This window comes from Sander vitreus, chromosome 3, assembly GCF_031162955.1.
Source record: "Sander vitreus isolate 19-12246 chromosome 3, sanVit1, whole genome shotgun sequence".
NCBI classification, from domain to species: Eukaryota; Metazoa; Chordata; class Actinopteri; order Perciformes; family Percidae; genus Sander; species Sander vitreus.
In genome coordinates this window covers 34,111,441-34,119,651 of record NC_135857.1, presented here as the reverse complement: position 1 = coordinate 34,119,651, position 8,211 = coordinate 34,111,441, and positions in this window count along the sequence as shown.

Genomic DNA, 8,211 nt, shown 5'->3' with positions numbered 1-8,211 from the left:
TTTGTACTCCACTACATTCATCTAACAGCTTACTTTACTGTGCAATAACCCACACTGCATATCACACTGTATGTAAAACCATACTTCTTTTTTCATATTATATAGTGTCTCAACTGTGCACCTTACCCCCTCCCCTTTTTTGGCACTACTTATTTTATTCCATGTTATATCTTTTTACGTATATGTTGGCACTGGAAAAGGAGTTGCTTTCAATCTCATTGTACATGTGTATAGTGACAATAAAAGGCATTCTATTCTAAGATACTCGCACACAAAACCCATGTAGTTTATAAAATCTGATGTTTTATTATAAAGCAAACTAGCCAACAATATAACGGCCTACAAGTCCAGCTGAAATGATCAGACCATTAAACACACAACTGTTTGGATCCTTCACACTTTCTACAATGATGTTTCTGCATCGAGTACTTTTACTTTTAATACTTTAAGTACATTTTCCTGATGATACTTACATACACATTTCCAGGACAATGCAGGACTTTTACTTGTAAAATTTTGACGGTGTAGTTTTAGTACGTTTACTTAAGTTGAGGATCTGAATACTTCTTCCACCACTGATGACGCTGTCCTTCTACTTTCCCCGGATACACGAGGATAAAAATAAGAAGCCAGAGCACGCTGTGACCACCAGGTGTCACTGTGACTCTGTGCGCCGGCCAGTCAGCCTCAGTGGAAGCTCTGAGGAGTCGCCAACAGTTTAGTCACCATGGCGTCCTGCTGCTCGGTGCCAGGCCCGGAGAAAAGAAGCCCACTGAATGAAGCCCTGATGCCCCATGGTTTACAGAGTGCCCATATCTCTCTCTCTCTCTCTCTCTCTCCCCATCTCTCATCCTCCCTCCCTCCCTCTCTCTCTCTCTCTCTCTCTCTCTCCCTCTCTCTCCCTCCCCCCCTCTCTCTCTCTCTCTCTCTCCCCCTCCCTCCCTCTCTCTCTCTCTCTCTCTCTCTCTCTCTCTCTCTCTCTCTCTCTCTCCCCATCTCTCATCCTCCCTCCCTCTCTCTCTCTCTCTCCCCATCTCTCATCCTCCCTCCCTCTCCCCCCCTCCATCTTTCCCTCCCTCTCTCCCCCTCCTCCTTCTCTCCCTCTCTCGGAGCAGGGATGGTGGGATTGAATTGGAGGAATCCAGCATGTGTTGCATTAATGTGTGTGTTTTGGTCAAGCCAAGAAATCCCCATTTGGGATAGACGACAGAAACTACGCACTATAGCTTTAAGCAGGGGGGAAAAGATGGATGAAGGACAGATATAGGACTGTGTGTCAATTTTCAAATTGTGAATGTATGAATTCACAATGTAGAGATGCAGGATGTGGACGCCTTTGAGAATGTGTGGGACTGTGAAGGCATTCTCTCCTCTTTAAAAGACTCAAATCATCTTTAAAGATGTGTTGCGTTACGTTAATTTAATTTAGGTATATGTTGTTTTAATGGCATTGTTGTGAAGTTGTCTGTGTTTGTCGAATGTGTAAATAAATAGGTGTTGTAAAACTCTCTCTCTCTGCGGACGCTGGGATGGTATCGGAGGGGAGCCAGCATGTGTTGCATTCATGTGTGTGTTTCTGTCCTGTGTGAAGCTTGCGTTCATGATTCTGTTTGTGTGTTGGAGAACGTCATGCATCTCCAAAATGTCTGTTGGAAAATCAGGCTTGTTTCACATTATGGATTATATTTCACACATTATATACATATAAACATGCCTCGTCTCAAAAGCTACATATTCTGAACTCTATTTAACACAGTGCTCTAGTTCAGTGACCCCCGGCAGAAAGATGGGGTTTTTATGTTTGCATTTCTTTAAACCAATCCCAATCGTCTCGGCCGGCGCTCAGCGACGGGGGCTCTGCTAAATAGTCTCAGGAAGGAACTTGTTCTGGTGGAACATTTGCACCCCGCAAAAGAAAACTCCACATACAATATTAAATGAAGTGAACTGTTGACACAATACAGTAACGTGAGATATTTAAATGAGCTGATACATGGTTAAACCTCACTGGCTCTTACCAGTGTATCTCCGTGTGTACTTTGTCCACAGCAATCCCACCAACCGCTGCCATAACGTCCCAGTTAGAGAGGTAATGCCGTGAACGTGTTCTTTGTAAATCTTTACAATCATTCCCTGACAGTACCAAACAGGCCTGCCTTGTTGCACCATCCAAATATTCTTCAAAACTTGCCATTTTTCAGCGTGTAGCTTGCTAGCTTCTTTCTCTCGAAACGAACGACTTTTGGCAAGGAACATCCGGCAGCGATTACATCCGGTAAATGATTGATGCAGACTAAAAAAATCCAAACACAACAATTTCCTCTAAACTATTGCTAAACAAAGAATTCCCCAACTATTCTCCCGTGAAGGTATTTGTTGTGTGCGTGGTTAAGGGCGCTGTGCTCTCCTTAACGCCATTCGATACAAAACTTAGGAAGAGGTGAGAACTGTATACAATTGATATTGTCTTCGGTTGAACTGTTCCTCTAAGTGGTGGACTGCCATCCCTTCTGTGTGTACGTGTGTGTGTGTGTGTGTGTGTGTGTGTGTGTGTGTGTGTGTTGTTGGAGCACTGATGGCATTTCGATGAGCAGTGAGTCAACAAACACCAGCCCAGTTTATATGGATTGGAGAGAAAGCAGGCGCGTTGAGATTGCCTAGGATTGTGAGCATGTTTGTGTGTGCGTGTGTGGTAGATATTAAACCCACAACAAATGGCCTAAGGGCCAGCGGGGGCTGCTGAGATTGCTTCCATCAGAAAAAAAAGAAGGGTGCTTCTGCATGAGTGTGTGTATGCATACATGCGTGACAAACTGTGCCTTTATACGGGAGATGTGTTATTACAGGAAGTAAAAAAAAAAAAAAACGGGACAATATGATGAGGAGATAAAAAGAGGGCTGTAATACTTTAGAGGAACAGCGTGATAGTGCATGATGGATGAATGACTGACTGGAGAAAGAAATGACCAAAAAAGAGAAGAGAGATGCAAAAAAAAACAAACGGGCAGATAGAGAAAAAGAACAGTAAGGAAGGGAGAAACGGCAGATAGAGGGGGACCGTATTCTACTTTCTTAAGACAGTCGTGGTCTCGTTCTAAGGAAACTATTTGATGCATTTTCTGTCTCCCTGGGTCAGAAGGACATTCAGACTTTTGCGTTTTGTGATGAGGTTCGTCTTTCTCATATTTTTGTACAATAATAGGTAACACCTTACTTGAAGGTATCGACATAATCGTGACATGACACTGTCATAACTATGACATGAGACTGTCATGAACCTGTTATAAACACGTCATAAACGTTTAGGACTTCTGTCATTAAGTGTCATTCGGTTTTTGTCATGACAAGTTGACATTGTTTGGGTTGTCTTGATTAAGACAACTTGACATTAATCAAAGTGACATTACCAGAGGATGTCTTGGTCATGACAACTTGACATAATGTCATCCTGGTTAATGTCAAGTTGTCTTAATAAGGACAATCCAAAGAAATGTAATGTCAAGTTGTCATGACCAAGACAACTTCTGGTAATGTCACTTTGATTAATGTCAAGATGTCATAATCAAGACGACCCAAACAATGTCAACTTGTCATGATAAAAACCGAATGACACTTAATGACGTTTATGACTAGTTTATAACATTTATGACACGTTCATGACAAATCTGTGTCTTGTGTTTCAAGTTGTTGTGAGTAGTGTAAACAGCCTTCAGTGACGATGGTTGTTTTGAGCTCTTGGATTTTGTTATCCTTCAGCCATTTTGTTTTAGCTGTGAATACATTTTTTCTTTGTCTTATATTGCTAGTAGCAGTTTGGTGGGAGTGAGAAGTCATTTTTGTTTGTTCCCTTTTTCTCCTGTTTTGATATCAGAAGCCTAGGTTAGAGCTTTGTCTTTTCTTTACATTTTGTTTAGGAAAGTTTTAGGTTGTCTCTAGAGTTGTTTTGTTTGTTGTGTTGGGACCTCACCTCCGAATAAAATAGAAACTGCTACTTTGCAATTCTTTGTCCTGGCCATGTTTGGGAGTGGGAAGAGCGGACGCAACATAACACGTTATGTTGCGTCCGGTTCATGGAGGGCAGATACAAGAGAACAGAGAGAGAGAGAACAAGGAGGAGGAGAGAAGAAAAGAAAAATCTGCTGCATCACTTTACAACTTAACGCATTTAAATTTCCCATAGTGTGTGGTGAAAGGGTGGACAGAGGGGCTGATGGGAATTTGGAGAAACACAAACCAAACAGTAGCTTGTGTTCGAAACCGTTCCCTCATTAACTTACTCACTATTCCCTATATAATGTTCATTAAAGCTACAGTGCGTAGTTTCTGTCGCCCCCATGAGGAATTCTAAGTAATGACAACAACACAGTCGCCGCCGTCCGATAAGAAGTCTTCATGATCTCGCACCCCCCCTCTCCACACAGCTGCTAGTAGCCAAGGAGGACACGGAGGATTAAAAAAACATGATGGACTCTTCAGAAGAGGTCATTATCTTCACTCCAGTTTCTGCGCGGGAAAGTCACCGGACGCCACAATCTTCTGAACATAGTCACACTGAGAAACACAGAGAGAGCTGAGTGGAGATGATAGTCTTAATTAGCTTTGTAGCAACTCATTTAGTAAGGTATTGAATGTAACGGACGTTCATATAACATAATGTTCAAATAAGATTTCTTGTTAACAGAATTGTAGAATATTTCGACGATGTCCCACTTCCGGGATTGCTCCGGCCGGATGTCCCTCATTTTTCGGCCGGATGTCCGTTACCTTCCACTTTCTTTGTGTTGGCGTTCTAAACTCTGGTGGATTTATGAGGACTATGGTTAACTCCTCAGATCTCTGCAGGGTAAATCCAGACAGCTACCTAGACTATCTGTCCAATCTGAGGTTTCTGTTGCACGACTAAAACTACTTTTTAACGTACACACGTTCCACCAAAACAAGCTCCTTCCAGAGGCTATTTTGCAGAGGCACCGTGGCTCCGTCTGGCGCTTAGCGCCGCCCAAGACGATTGCGATTGGTTTAAAGAAATGCCAATAGGTTGTGAGGATGCGTGGGGATTGGGGAGGGTGGGGAGTGGGTAGAAGATATTTGTGTATGTTATGTATGTTGTGCTGTGTATTTGTGTACACGGCAGCACTGTTGCGCTATGTACAATTGTACAGAAAACGTGAAAAAAGAAAGAAGCGGAAAATGGTTGTCCGAATGGTTTAACTCTAATGAATTCACTTTTCCCATCATGGCTGCGGTTTTGCGGCGATAATCCACTAATGGCTTCTCTGTAAATAACTCATTAAAGAGTCAGTTAGATTTAATGCCATTCTTACAACTGCAACTCTTGCTGCCACTAGTATAACTACAAGACGTTGGCTACAAGCATAACTGGTGCTGTTACAACTACTACTACTAGATTGATGCCTGCTGGTATGATGTTGGATTTGGATTTTTTTGTAACTGTGTTCTGACTTTGTACATAATCACATTATTGTTCCCTGCAGCTTCGTCTGCTTTCTTACAGTAAACAAGCAAATTTTTCTCCCATCCTGGAATGCTGTGTGGACTAGCCAGACCTTCCTCTGCGTTTATCAGTGTTTTAAGCCCCCAACGTCTCCTTCCAGGCACCGCTGTCTGGACTAGGATTAGGCAATGGTTAGGGCTAGGTGCTTTGAAGTCAACGGTCGCAGCGCTGCCTGGAAGGAGACGTTGGGGGCTCAAAACACCATCGCACCACCTCCTCCGCAGAGAGAATTGTAACCCGCGTTGTGACTGTCAATCCGAAGGAACAACGTGGAATTATTCATTTTCAAAAGGAGCAGACCTCTGAATACTGACAGAAACTATGTGAGCCAGGTTTCTGCAGAACCTCATGATACAGAAAAGATCACGTTCCGTCATGTTTCTGTCATGTTGCCTGTAATATGAATGAGCCCGTATGTGTCTGTTCACACCGCAGACATAAACAACTTGCTCTGCGGTTTAGTTAAACAGTGAAAGGAGCCGTTAACATGCACCGACAACGTCAGTATCACACTCAATCCATCAAACTGCACAGAATTCACAGAGATAAAAAAGGAAAAGAAGAGGCTCATAAATTGTGTGAAGGGGAGAAAATCCTCCTGAGCTTTGATAGATACCCAGCGATAAGGCATACATCGCAATTTGAGAGTGAAATTGGTACCAGAAATATCACAAGATAAAGAGAAAAAGCTATGGCGGAGGATAAGAGACAAACAAAACAACCTTCAAGTCCGATATGAAAGGACGAGGAGAAGAGAAGGAAGGCATCACAACAAAACAACTCATTAAAATCAAACAAATGACTAAAGGGAGACACCGAGACAACAAAACGTGTTTGTATCGGGAGGAAGAGGCAACAGGAAGTAATCCAGAGAATGCCCAAGGTAGGGAGAGAAAGTAATTAAGGTGATACAGTGAGAAAGCCTTTGTGTTTCGGTTTCATTGTCAAATAAAGCCCACGTTCGGGGTTTCTCGAGAGAGAATAAAACGTGAAAATGTTTAGAAGAAATCATATCAAATGGTCTGCGTTCAAGTAATAACCTCAAACATTAGGGCTGCACAATATATTGGCGATATCAACTGGCACAATAAAACGTTAAAGACTGTCATAATGTGTAAAGACTGGAGATCTTACATCACAGGGTCACACATTGCAACTGGATTTGTTTTGAAAGATGTAACCAAGTTAGCTAGCTACCGCTAGCTGGTAACTTAAAGGGATACTTCACCGATTTAGCATTTAGCTTTGTATCAGTAGAAACCCGGTAGTATTTTTGAATGACCGTGCTTCTCTCCCTCATGTCCCCCTGTGAGGGGAGATCTCTGTATTGTGGGTCTGGAAAAAAGCCTCTTATGACGCAAAAACCGTCATTTTGCGTCATAAGAGGCTTTTTTGCCCAGAGGCTATGGACTACAGTCCAACTTCCGCCTATTTCAAACCCGCCCATAGGGGGTTGGAGTCCGGCATTCTCCGAAATTCCACGAAACAAAACGAGTGTCAGCCATCTTGAATCCTCGCGTAGCTTTAGTGGCTTCGCAGCATCAAAAGTTTAGATAGATAGATTCATTCATTCATCCCGAAGGACATTTTAGAACAACAATTATGTGCATTCAAACTACCGCGCACGTGTACCACCGGGATCCATTGGTACAGATCGGAGAATATGCAGGACACTTTATTACAGACGGAATACTCCACACAGCTTCGCCCGCCTGCTATGGAGACCAGCGGTGCTGCTCGAAGCCTCTGGCCGGTAAAGGGACATCATCAGCGGCGGACGTTGCGCGAGTTTGCGGGTGGAAAGCTAACGCTAGCCGGCCACCTGTTCCATCAATCCTGCTTGCAAGTGTCCGCTCATTAGACAACAAACTGGACTACATCCAACTTCAACGAAACTCCCGACGCGAGTTCAGAGACTGCTGTGTTTTTGTTGTTGTGGAAATATTGCTGTATCGGACTATCCAGCCTGCCGCTCTGTCGCCGGGTAAGACTAGTGGAGGTGTGCTGTGTTAACACGGACTGCCTGGTGCAGAAATGGGGGTGCTTGTATCCAACTAACTGCTAACTGCTGGTGGAGTTTGTGACTGTTAAATGCCGACCATTCTACATCCCACGCAAATTTGTACCAAGCGCTAATGCTAGTAGCTAGCTATGTGTTAGCTGAACCTCACGGAGCATATCATGTGCAGGCCTACTAAACGTAGCCTGTTTCATATGTCGTCTTTATATAATGTCGTTTTCATATATTTTAAATGTGTAACCACTTGAGCCACGGTGAAACGTTGTTTCGTGTATATGGTTGAAATGACAAAACAGACTTGAGTTGACTGTCTCACCGTCTGTCTGTAACGGTAGGCGTGGCTTGGGGGTAGACGCTAAAGCAGCGAAGCAAGTGCATTCTGGGATTTGGTCTCTTTCATTCACATGAGCCAAAAACACATTTTCTGGCTTTTCTCGGCCTAGAAGCCACCAATTTCTAAAGGATTTTCACATTTCTACTACATAAGTGACCCAATTTGAAGATATATTCATCTTTCCAACGGTGAAATATCCCTTTAAGGGAAAGTCTGCAGATTTTCTGTTCTGCCGTACATGCAGATGAATGTCTCCAGTACCGGGAGGTCTGTGTTTATCCACCGGTAAAACTCCCGTTGGATGACGCGCTTCAGAAGGGTTGGAAATCGGCAACTTTGGGG